The 12,469-nt window shown below is 40.9% G+C and overlaps 1 long non-coding RNA gene across 2 annotated transcripts in view; it reads left to right on the top strand.

Moving 5' to 3' along the window:
- Window positions 1–12,469, top strand: part of LOC123459362 — a 46,112-nt gene that overhangs the window by 876 nt on the left and 32,767 nt on the right. The window lies entirely within an intron of this gene.

A 12,469-nucleotide genomic window follows, 5' to 3' on the forward strand; every position in this document is an offset into this window, starting at 1 on the left:
AAGCGGCCGAGAGCGACCCCGGCTCGGCCCCGCCGCCCGCCGCGTCCTCCTCCCCGCCGCTCCGCTCCTTCGCCGCCGCCGCCTCGGGAGCCGAGGTTGGCAAACCAGCACCTGCTGCTGGAGATTGCCGAGAACTGAAACAGGAAACCCCAAGCCAGGGGGGTGGAAAACCCGGGAGGCGTGGAGAAGGGTGAGGGGAGCTGCAGGAACCTGCCCGAGGCTCGCGCGCGTCTCCTCCCCTCTTCCCGTTCCCTTCCCCAGCCCGACCCGAGGGTCCCGGACCTCCCCTGGACTTCTTCCTCGGCGGCTCCCCGACGGCGACTCCCCACTGGGCCGCACTGTCTCCACCCCTGCCACAGCCCGGGATCAAGCCCTGGGCGGGCAGTCAAGGAAATGCACGAGCTGCGATCTTAGGTCATGCTCCCGTGCTTGTTTACCTATTCTAAAACGACTAGGAAAAAAAAAAAAAAAAGGAAAGAAAGAAGCCCACACCGTTTGTATGCAAGACCAATAAGGAATTCAAACAAATGAAGCTGTAGGGATTTCACCCTGGGAAGGGCTACCTTCTGCTAGGAAATTGGCATTGTTGGAAATGGTCATCATGTTGACCCAAGGTAAATCCTGATCTCTTTCAGGAGGTTGGGAGGGAGGAAACAGCCCCTGCACTGAGGTGGACACCCGGGTGCTCACTCTGAATAACTCTGAGAGCACACAGCGTCCCTGCTTTTTTTTTTTTTTTAATTTATTTGAGAGCGACAGACACAGAGAGAAAGACAGGTAGAGGGAGAGAGAGAGAATGGGCGCGCCAGGGCCTCCAGCCTCTGCAAACGAACTCCAGACGCGTGCGCCCCCTTGTGCATCTGGCTAACGTGGGACCTGGGGAACTGAGCCTCGAACCGGGGTCCTTAGGCTTCACAGGCAAGCGCTTAACCGCTAAGCCATCTCTCCAGCCCGCGTCCCTGCTTTTGAGAATCAACACCACCCAGCTCAATCTAGTCTCAGAGGTGGTCATAGAATCTTATTCACCTGCCTATGGAATTGTTAACAGGTGACTCCTTCCTAGCTCTGGGTAAAATGCTTCAGATTCTGAGCAAAAGACAGACACCAATGGACTGTGTCTCTACCATGTTCCACCACTGGTAGTTGGTGGTAGTTGGCTTTACCTTATTTGTTGTCGCCACAGCCAGGTGAGCGATAGTGAGTAATGTAATAGTTTGTCTATAAGATAACCAAATGGAATTTGCCTGTAATTGTACCATTTGAATATGAAGACGAATCTATATCTGTTACATACAAAGGACATATTTGCTTCTTTGGACCAGGCTTGACGCCTTTGACCACTTTTCACCTTTTTTTTTTGGTTTTTCGAGGTAGGGTCTCACTCTGGTCCAGGCTGACCTGGAATTAACTCTGTAGTCTCAGGGCGGCCTTGAACTCACGGCGATCCTCCTACCTTTGCCTCCCGAGTGCTGGGATTAAAGGCGTGCGCCACCACGCCCGGCTCAACTTTTCACCTTTAATAGAATTCTTAACCTTTCTGGGCTGGAGAGATGGCTTAGCAGTCAAGGCGTGTTTGCCTGCGAAGAGTCAAAGGACCTCTATTTGAGTCCCCAGGACCAATGTAAGCCAGACGCACAAGGTGGCACAGGCGTCTGGAGTTTGTTTGCACTGGCTAGAGGCCCTGGTGCGCCCATTCTCTCCCTCCCTCTGTCCTTCTCTCCCCCCCACCCCTCTCTTCCTTCCTGTGACTTTGTCTCTCAAATAAATAAATACATATTTAAGAAAAGTGTGGGTCACTCCTGAAAAAAAATTATTTCTTACCTTTCTAAATTGTTTCCAGTAGGGCATAGATAAATCATTGAATGCTGGAACCTTGGACTACTTACCGTTAGTAATATTCATAAAGTTATTAAGGCTTAAATTGTATAGTTTCTAGTTTAGTGCTCTTTACAAAAAAAAAAAAAAAAAAATCTAAAAATTTATGGTTCAGGCAACCAGCGCAGATTCATGTTTGACCAGCAACCATTGATCTTCAGCTACTGATGAAGTTGCAATGGAGAACATTCTTCGAGGGATACCCTGGGCACAAACACTCCATCTCTTAGGTGAAATAATACTGTCTTATTGAATCACATTGCAGTTTACCCAACCTTTTTAATAAAACTGTAGATAGGAGGCTGACTTCTGTGATTCACAGAACTATCATGTTAAAGACCTGAGAAAGACCCCTTTCTGCAGTAGGGCCAGATTTAGTTGGCAGGAAAGTTAGAATACTCTGGGAAAGCAACCCCTTTACAATGGGTAAAACCCCAAGAAATCTGTGAAGCAGGATTAGAAGGTGGCAGGGACTTAAAAGAGTTTGGCTTGTTCCTGAGAATATCACAGTCTGCATGATATGACTTTAGTGATGCTGGGATGTTCCATAACATCGTCAATGTCCTGCCTACTTTTTTTTCTGTGTGTCCCACAGATAAGACAGCTGGGTTCTGGGTAATATCTATTAAGCATGGCTGCTGCTTAGGGCATTCACTAGATCTTTTGGAAATGAGTAGTCTTGCAATAACTGACATTTATTGACGATTGCAAGGTTTTGGGCATTATTCTTTGCTTATTCTGTCTCACATAATGGAAACAAAACCCTATAAGGGAATACTTGCCATTATTTACATTTCTCTGATGAGACAACTGAGGTGGGATTTGAGTCAGTAAGTAAGGGTACAAAGGCTAAAATTGAAGTCTAGCTGTAGAATTAATATCACTTATGTGGCTACCCTTAGTCGCATTGTTATTTTGTTTGGCAGATAAAATCACATGAAAATTAAAAGAAAACTAATTAGAAAAAAATCACTTTATTGTCATCAAATATGTCAAAAATTACTTGTGCATCATAAATACTGTGAAGTGTCAAAAATAGTAGTACTACTTCAGGTTGGAGCAGTTGGGAGGGCTTGCATAGAAGATATATCTGAACTTTGAAAGGGGAATTTGAGCTGGATTGTGATGATAGTATTTTGATAAGGGGAGAGATAAAGATGATCATATCTGGGCTGTAGAGATGGCTTGTGGTTTAAGAATTTGTCTGCAGGCCGGGCGTGGTGGCGCACGCCTTTAATCCCAGCACTCGGGAGGCAGAGGTAGGAGGATTGCCATGAGTTCAAGGCCACCCTGAGATGGCAGAGTTAATTCCAGGTCAGCCTGGACCAGAGGGAGACCCTACCTCGAAAAAAAAAGAATTTGTCTGCAAAGCCTAACCACCTGGGTTTGATTCACCAGTACTCAAGTAAAGCCAGATACAAAAGTGGCACATGCATCTGGAGTTTGTTTGTAGTGGCTAGAGACCTTGGTGCACCCATTCTTATCCCCCTCTTCTCTTCCCACCTCTCTCTCTCTCTCTCTCTCTCTCTCTCTCTCACTCAAAAATAAATAAATAAATAAATAAGATGGTGGAATAAAGAGAGCCCAGTAATTTGGGGAGCAGGTTTTTGTTTTTTTTTAAGTTAGGGAAAAGTTGCAGAAATTTGTAAAACAAGAAAGAGGAGGAGAAGGAGGGAGGGAGAAAGAGTGAGATTGAACTTCATGTAGTTTACATACCAGTGGAAAATCTGAAGGATTTTGTCAGAAAATTGTGTGAAAAATGTCTTCTTTTAGGACAAAGACTATGATGTTTATTTAATGGGTTGGAAAGATGTGGAAGCAAGTTTTAAGGCTCACCTATCAGCTTACTTCAGCAAATAAAATGGAAAGGAAATGAAGCGACAGGTTATGGGAAACTGAGGTTTAAGCCTTGTGCATGATGGAACACTCTCCATAGTGATGAAGTTAAGCAAGGGGAGGAGTCAGATTGGAGAGATGGCTCAGTGGGTAAAGCAAGCCTGATGGCTGAGGTTGGGTCTGTCTCTAGAGCCCATGTAAAGCAGGAAGAGTACTGTGAATATGTGTAAATCCAGTCTACTGGGAGAAGTGTGGGCAGAGACAAGAGAATCCCAAAGCTTGTGGGCCAGCTAGCCTGACCTATATAGTGATAAACAAAAGAGATCTTGCTTTAAACAAGATGGAAGGCAAGGACTGACACTTGATGTTGTCCTCCAGCATTAATACATATGCCACAGCACATGTGCACCCCCATTCATAGGCACACAAACATATAATACATACACACATTTTTTTAAAAAAAAAGGAAAATGATAGCCGGGTGTGGTAGCTCACGCCTTTAATACCAGCACTCGGGAGGCAGAGGTAGGTGGATCACTGTGAGTTCAATGCCAGCCTGAGAAAACATAGTGAATTCCAGGTCAGCCTGGAAAATGAAGGCTGGAAAGATAGCTTAACAGTTAAGGCACTTGTCTGTGAAGACTTTTAGAACCTAGGTTTGTTCCCTAGTTCCAATGTAAGCCAGATGCACAAGGTGGTGCATGCTTCTGGAGTTTATTTTCAGTGTCTGGAGCCCCTGGCTCATCCATTCTCTCTATGTGTCTGTCTCTTTCTCTTTCTCCAATAAATAAATGTAATTTTTTTACAATAAGGAAAATGTGTCTGTTCCCATATTTACATGCCAACATATTATATGAACAAATGATCACCCACACAAAATTAAAAAAAAAATGTAAACAAAAGGAATGAGTCCCAACTGTGTATCCTGTGTAGCCCAGAGCATTGCGAACAGAAAGACTATCTTTCTTTAATTTTCATTTGGTTTTAAAGATGCATTTGAGGTAATGTCCGGATATGCACATGGAAATACCATAGTACTATCTTTCAACAGCAGCTGTTTTGTTAAATGACATTCTTCCTTCTTAATGAGAGCATATGTGTGAAAATTTAACATAGACTCTATCACAGTAAGTAGGTATGGCTAGTCATCTCTATAAACCAGAGTTGAAAGAAATTTCTAATAAAAATAAAGTGTTTCTATGACTGTGAGTTAAGTGAACATTAAGGAATTTTAACATATCTTTTCCTTTACCCCAAGTTATATTTACTTGTAAGGAAAATACAAATTATCCAGAGAAGAATTTTCATGAATTCAGGAAATAGATGACGAAAGGACACAGAGGTGATCTAATGTGAACTCACCTGTAATTTTGTTGGTGGTGAGACTGAGCGTCAATTTCTGAGTGTTTACTAGTTAGGCTTCACAACAGACATCAGGAAAACAGCACAAAAATAGCAGAATTTAATTTCAGTTACAAAATCAAGTCGAGTTGGAAAGAAGAGATTCAGTAGAGGGGGAATAAGGGAAGGAGAAAAGGAGGATGGTGAGAGGAGATTATGATCATGTTAAACAATCTGTATGTGTACAAGTTATCAATCAAAAGTTTTAAAAAATCAAGTCTGGACCCCGAATTGCACATAATTAAAGACTATGAGTAGCCATGACTACATATTGGGCAAAATCTTGGAGCAACCCCACTCTTTAACAATAATTTGAAATGAACATAGAAGAAGAGAATGGTTGTGAGGGCAATGCTCCTGCCTTTGCAGATAGAGTTCCCAAGGAGACTGTCACACTTAGATTCATGTTTGAGCCATAAACGACAGTTTTTAAATGTTGGTGCCATCCCACTGGGGCTGCCTTACTTGGGAACTTCCACTTGCTCAGTCATTTTATGTAAGATCTTTAGAGGATTTGAAATATTACCTGGCACAGGGTCAGAACACACCCCTAGCAAATGGTTCTTCTAACCAAAGGTTCCTGGGTAATGTCCTTGAGACTCTTCCCATAGGACATTTTATAGACCCTGTAGCTACATATGGGGTTGTAAGAGATACTTCTTCAAGTCCCAGGTCTCATTCCTTCACCATTTCTTACCTTAGTTGAAAAAATGCCAAGCCACTTTGATGAGTCTTTATTTCTTCGTCTTCAGCTTCTTCAGCCAGCAATTGATTTCTTTGGGCTGAAGGGCTTCACAAGCAAAGGCAGTGACTGCAGTGATGGTTTATCCACAGCTTCTATGTCCTTGAAAGAAGTTCCATGATTCCAACAGCCTACAAAATATCTAAGTTCATTTATCACTGTGGCACCACCAAAACCCTTTACTAAGCCTATGCACACAGAGAGCTATAACACATTCTTGCCCATGACTTGCAGTGACAGGTCACAGTTTCTTATTAACACTGACTTCTTAGGGAAGGAAACTATAAGGTATGAGATACACACTGCTGACCAATCTCAGGACTTCTTTCTTTTGATGGGTAACCACAAGATTGCCAGCATCTTGACTTTTTATTTCCTTGGGACATTACGAGATAAAGCCACCAGAGAGTCAAACTGCATAGTTTTCAGTATGCCACATGCTGATGTTTCTACTCAAGCCAGAAAGGGTGGCTGCCCTATTCTTACAAATATTTGGCAAGTACCAAGATTTTTGAGAATACTGATCCCAACATAGCTGGCCCTTTACCATCTTAAGAAGGGCCACACTTGTCATTCCACTGCAGTTCCCACTGCTTAGAGGTTTTAGAAGTTTTGCTTCACGATGGGATTTCAAGTAAACTGAAACACCTTCACTCCTTTAAGCATCTGAAAAGGAAACCTGTGCTCAGAATTAAAAATGTATAAGACTAAAATCATTGGAAATAGACATAAAAAAATGAATTATCAAGTTAGAATTCAATGGCCATATTGAATGAACATTAATTATAGCATGATTGGTGAAGGCAAAACCAAAATAGAATCTACTTAAATGTGTAGTAATAGAAGACTGCTGTGATAAATTGTAACTTCTCCATACCCTGGAATGACATTCTGAGTTGGTTTGCATTTATGTAATAAATTTCAAGAGATAATCATTTGTTGGAAAAGATGGCAAAAAATTATTTTTGTGTAGAGAAAAATCAGCATATAATATCTCTGATAAACACACAAGAAAATGGTAACACTGGTTGTCTATAGGCAGCATAGACAACTGGATCATTGAGAAGAAAGGAGAATAATTTACTTTTACTCTATACATTCAGAGTTTTTGAATTTTAAATTGTATGCTTGAATTCACAATTCAAAAATAAGTTTAATAGTGACACTTATTGCTCATGTGTTTTGTCTATGCCTTTCTGCTGAGTTCTATAAATAGCTATCTATTTTAAATGGTAATATAAATAATTGGGTTCTATAAATAGTTAACTATTTTAAATAGTAATATAAATAATTCTCACCTTATACATTGCTCATGGGAATGTAAATTCATGTAGCCACTATGGAAATCAGTCTGGTGGGTCCTCAGAAAACTAAGAGTAAAACTGCTGTATGACACAACTATACCAGGGCTCAATAATAACACCAAGGAATGAAATTAGTACACTTACTTCCAACAGGCATGATATGTAATCAGCCTAGGTGTCCATTTACAGATGAGTGGATATAGACAGTGTGGCACATATATACAGTGGAGTATCATTCATTTACACTGAAGAACTATAGGAACAAGGACACTGAAGAACAGAACCATGTTGTTTGCAAAGAATGGATGCAATTGGAAATCACTATGCTAAATGAAATCATCCAGACTTAGGCTTATTTGTTTATTTCTCACATTTTTGGAATCATGATTAAAAAAAAGTAGAACATGAAAGTAGAAGGGGGGACTGTTTAAGAAGAGGAAGGGGAGCAGTAGGAATGAAGGAGGGAGAGAAGATAAGGTAATGGGGGGCTGAATATGATCAAAGTACATTAAGTATATGTCTGAAATTGTAATGAAACACATTATTTTGTACAATATATGCTAATAAAAAAAAAGAAGTTCCTAGCACCAGGGAAGAGGAAGTTAAGGGAGTCCTGTGAGTTACACGTGTGGAGTCTGGGGCTTCCCAGTCATGGGAAAGATTCCCATGATCACGGGGAAGGGGAGATCCCATAATTGCTCAAGGATTCCCAGTCAACATTAATGAATGGGGTTACTCACTGCTTTTACAACCTCGTTGTTAATGCTCTAAATTCAAACCATATGAAGGATTTTGAGGGAAGCTGCTTTAATCAGGGGCAACATTCATGGATGTTTTCATGAGCATAGGAAGGAAGTGCACCTAAACTGGAAGAGTCCTAGCAGATCAGCTATTGTACCAGCAGAAGGAATATATGTTTTCGCTTAAAGTTCATCATGTAGAATTAGATTTGCTTATCTGTCTTACTGTGCCCCTACATCAGAATGTAATTTCCATGGAGGCAGAGGTTATGTCTGTGATGCTCCTATAGTGTCCTCAAGTCTTTTGTGCCTGGTGGGTGGAGGCACTCAGACTGGCTCCCTACTATGGAACATCCAATGACTCCAATCTGTGGCGATTTATTTTGCACTCATCTGTCAGAAGGCAGTGAAGACATGACTATAGGAACCAGTCTCTGAAAGAGTGGGCATGATAGAGTTAAAATCCCAGGGCTACTGGGAAAGTAGAAAAACACTCAAACAGGGCAATAAGGCAAGGAGTTAACTAGTAGCAGAGGGTAGCAGAAGCTTGGTTAAAAAAAAAAAAGCAAGAAAAAGAGGTCAATTGTGTAGCAAACAAAGCAGTATTACAAGCAACAACCAGTGCAACAATAAAATAGAAGACAGAGTCCTGTAATAAGTGCTGCAACTGACAGGAAATGCAGGATTATCTGCAGAGTAACTCGCTGCTGAGTCACTGTGGAGCCAGAGAGTTGGGTTCTGGGGGTGGATCCAGTCACCCTGATTTGAGGTCTAGATTGGCTTCAGGGTCTAGAATAGGGGCCTGAGGAGTACACTTAGCAGCTATCGGCAGATAGATATGGGGGGAAAACCAATCTAGATAGCTTCAAGTACTCACTTTCAAACTTTGAGTAGAAGTCAGGGGAAAAAAATGACACTGTCAGTTATTTTTATTTTAACACTGAAATCAGGAGCTGTTCAGGCCAGAAGCCAAGTATAGTGCTCTATACCTGCAATCCCAGCACTCAAGCAATCTGGGGTGGCAGGACCAAGAGTTTGAGGCTTTCCAGGATAGACTACATACCTAGAGACCCTGCCAGGGGAAAAAAATAAAAAAGGTAACATAGAAAAGAAAAGAAAAAAGACTGTAAGTATCAGAAATGAGGACTCCAGCCAGGCGGGACATGTTAAGCATGTCTTCAGGAGTTCCATAAGCAAGTGCAACAGAACTATGTCTGAATAATTATTTTTAAATGGATAAACATGTCGGAGGTATCTGATGGATTTTTAATCATTTTGGCTTGCCATATCTGAGATATGGTATTGCTGACCATAGAATAACTCTGCCTTCTGCTTTCTCTATTCTATGGGGGATGTAAAGCACACACATGGAGTGGGGTGGAGGTGGGGTTTAGGTTGAACAGACTGGCAAAGAGAAATCTGGCTGTGTTTCCAATACCGTAAATCCATTAGCCTATTTATGTCTCATGGTTCTTCATTTTGGTCCTGTTATTTGAAACAATATTGATAATCCTCTGAACTGTTTCTCTAGTTCTTTAGTCATTGTGTGACTTCTAGATTTTGAGTTTAGACACAGAACTCAGAAGAGTTATTGAGAAAGGCTATATCTACTGGATCATTCTTACAAGGTCCATTTTAAGTCCATTTATCTGTGTTGGGCAGTGCCTACTTTCTAATGGTGACATTGCCAGAATAATTCAAATATTTGCCATCAAAGCATAAATGGACATTATGCTTTGGCAATGACAACTCATTCATAGGAAGACATCACTCTGCTAAAATGTATTTACACCCCTGTCAGTGGTGCACTTTGCTGTAACATGCATTCATATATGCATGTACATATGGTTAGAGACCTGACAATTACTTGCATTTTCTTAGAGCTTAGTTCTTTGGGTACAAGTGTAGATGCTGGCATTTTCTGAGCCCCTTCTATATGTATAGCTGAGCAATAGGGAATCAGATGTGTAGACAGTTCAGCTGTCTAGATCTTAAACAAGGACTAGTGGCAAGGATTTCAATGGTTTTAAATTTTTAATGTTATTTTAAATTATAACAAGGATACATACTTCTTGTAGGAAGTTTTAAACTCATATAAGGTTGTAAGTCCACAAATCATATCTAATCCTATTACCTAGAAAACCAATCATCCTTACCATTTTTCATTCTCTTCTATTTTATACCTATATTCCACTGCCTTCCATGAGTTAATTCAATCAAATAAGTGTTGAGTACTAGCACTAGACTAATAATCATAAAATAAAGTACATGGTCCACATTTAAAATTTTTGGGGGGGCTGTGTGTAAGAGATACAGTTGAAAAAAATACTCAGTGTTCAAGTTGCCTATGTTAGGGCTCATTCAGTTGTTTGGGAACCCTAAGACTCAAGTTTTCTAAATAATCTAGACATCTTGGGGATTTATTTAGCTAGGCACTGTTTATATGAACTGCCAGTTCCTGAAGCCTCCTTGGATAATTTCTGTTTTTTAGTTTTCATTAATTTATTAGAGACAGAGGGAGAGGGTGATACAGGGCCTCTAGCCACTGCAAATGAACTCAAGACTGATGTGCCATCAATGTGCATCTGGCTTACATGAGATCTGGGGAATTAAACCTGGGTCCCTAGGCAAGGGTCTTAACCACTAAGCAATCTCTCCAGCCTACCTTAGAGAATTTCTAAGTCAAAGAAAGATATTTTGCTCTGTCCAGCCAACTCCTCATCTTCTATAAGTACTTTGCTCATACTCCACCATTAATAATGGCTTTCATGTCCCTGCTGTTCCTCTCCATGGAACATTCTTTGCCAAATGTCTAGGCTTTCTCCTTAATATATTTTTGTATTTACTGAAAAGAAAACTAATAAATTAAATTTAAAAAATATATATATATATATATTTTATGTTTTTGTGCCAGTATCACCTTATTAGAGGAACATCTCTCAGCACCCTCTTTGGAATATCACATATACCCTTCCTTTATATGCATTTCTGGCCCCTGTCTGTCCTCTCACCTTAAGCCAGAATGGAAACTAGAAAGCCATGATATGATGATGATTTGAAGGCTGAGGAAGAAGGATGAGCTAGAATATAAGAATCATGAATTCTTCCTGGATAATAAAAGTATGATCTTATATGAGAAGCAGAGTGGTAGTGTATGAGTGGAATTTTTTTTCTTTGCAGGTAAAACTGAAGGAAAGTTTATGTGACTGAGGTAGAAAGAAAACAGACATGGTATCATTATTGAGGCATATCACAGGAAACCCAGACAGATATAAATACACAGGAGTTTTCTTCAGTGCCCATGGGCATGAGAGTGAGGCAAAGGAATGAGACAAGCCTTGGCTAGCCAGCTGTCTACTGTGGATTCTCCTCAGCCTGAAGTAGGTTGTGTCTGATAAAGAGTCTTAGTTTGGGCCTAGTGAAATGGCTTAGCAGCTAAGGCACTTCCCTACAAAGCCAAAGGACTAAGGTTCAATTTCCCAGGACCCACATAAGCCAGATGTACAAGGTGGCACATGCATCTGGAGTTTGTTTGCAGTGGCTGGAGGCCCTGGTGACTCTGTTCTCTCTATATCTGCTTCTCTGTCTCTCTCTCAAATATATAAATAAATAAAAGAGTCTCAGTTTGTATTGTGGACTCTCATTTCCTTTGGCTTCTGTGATATCATTCCCTTCTTGGTTCTGACCTCATTTCTATGATCAATCTTTTTTGTATGAGAGAGAGTGAAAGAGCAAGAGAGAGAGAAAGAGAGAGAGAGAATTGGCACACCAGCACCTGCAGCCACTGCAATCGAACTCCATCCATATGCATGCACCACCTCGTGTGCATGTGCAATCTTACCCCTGAGTCATCCTGTGTGTCTAGCTTTTGTGGGATCTGGGGAGTTGGACATAGGTCCTTAGGCTTCACAGGAAAGTGCTTTAACTGCTAAGCCATCTCTCCAGCCCTATGATCAATCTTTTATTTGTTTTCTTCAACTACCTACTCCTACAAAGAATTTCTCTTGCCGCCCATTGTCTTTTGGCTCCAATATGTTGAGAGTTTTCTCACCCATACCCATGGCAATAGGTGCTCCCTACCTAAATTCTGACTCATGGCTGCCAAATCTATACCTGCAGTCATAGTATGTATGTAACACAAGATAGGTGTACAATATAAGCATCATTTATTTATTCAAAATGAAGGGTTTTATTAGGTGCTTACTATGTCAGCCTTTCCTATAGGTGCTGATAAAATTTCTCATTCAAATAGAGATATGTCATATCAAACAAATGCAGAAAATATACAAATAAACAAATGAGAAAAAAATAATTTCTTAGCTAGGTGTGGTGGTGAATGCCTTTAATTCTAGCACTTGGGAGGCAGAGGTAGGCGGATTGCCACGAGTTCAAGGCCACCCTTAGACTACATAGTGAATTCCAGGTCAGCCTGAGCTACAGTGAAACCATACCAAAAACAAAAACAAAAAAACAAACAAACAAAAACCTCTTATAGCAGTAAGTGCCTTGAAGAAACAAAGTGTTACTAGCAGGTCTGCAAGCTGATTTGTGGGAAGAGACATTGGCTTGAG

The sequence above is a fragment of the Jaculus jaculus genome, chromosome 3 (assembly GCF_020740685.1).
Source record: "Jaculus jaculus isolate mJacJac1 chromosome 3, mJacJac1.mat.Y.cur, whole genome shotgun sequence".
Lineage (NCBI taxonomy): Eukaryota > Metazoa > Chordata > Mammalia > Rodentia > Dipodidae > Jaculus > Jaculus jaculus.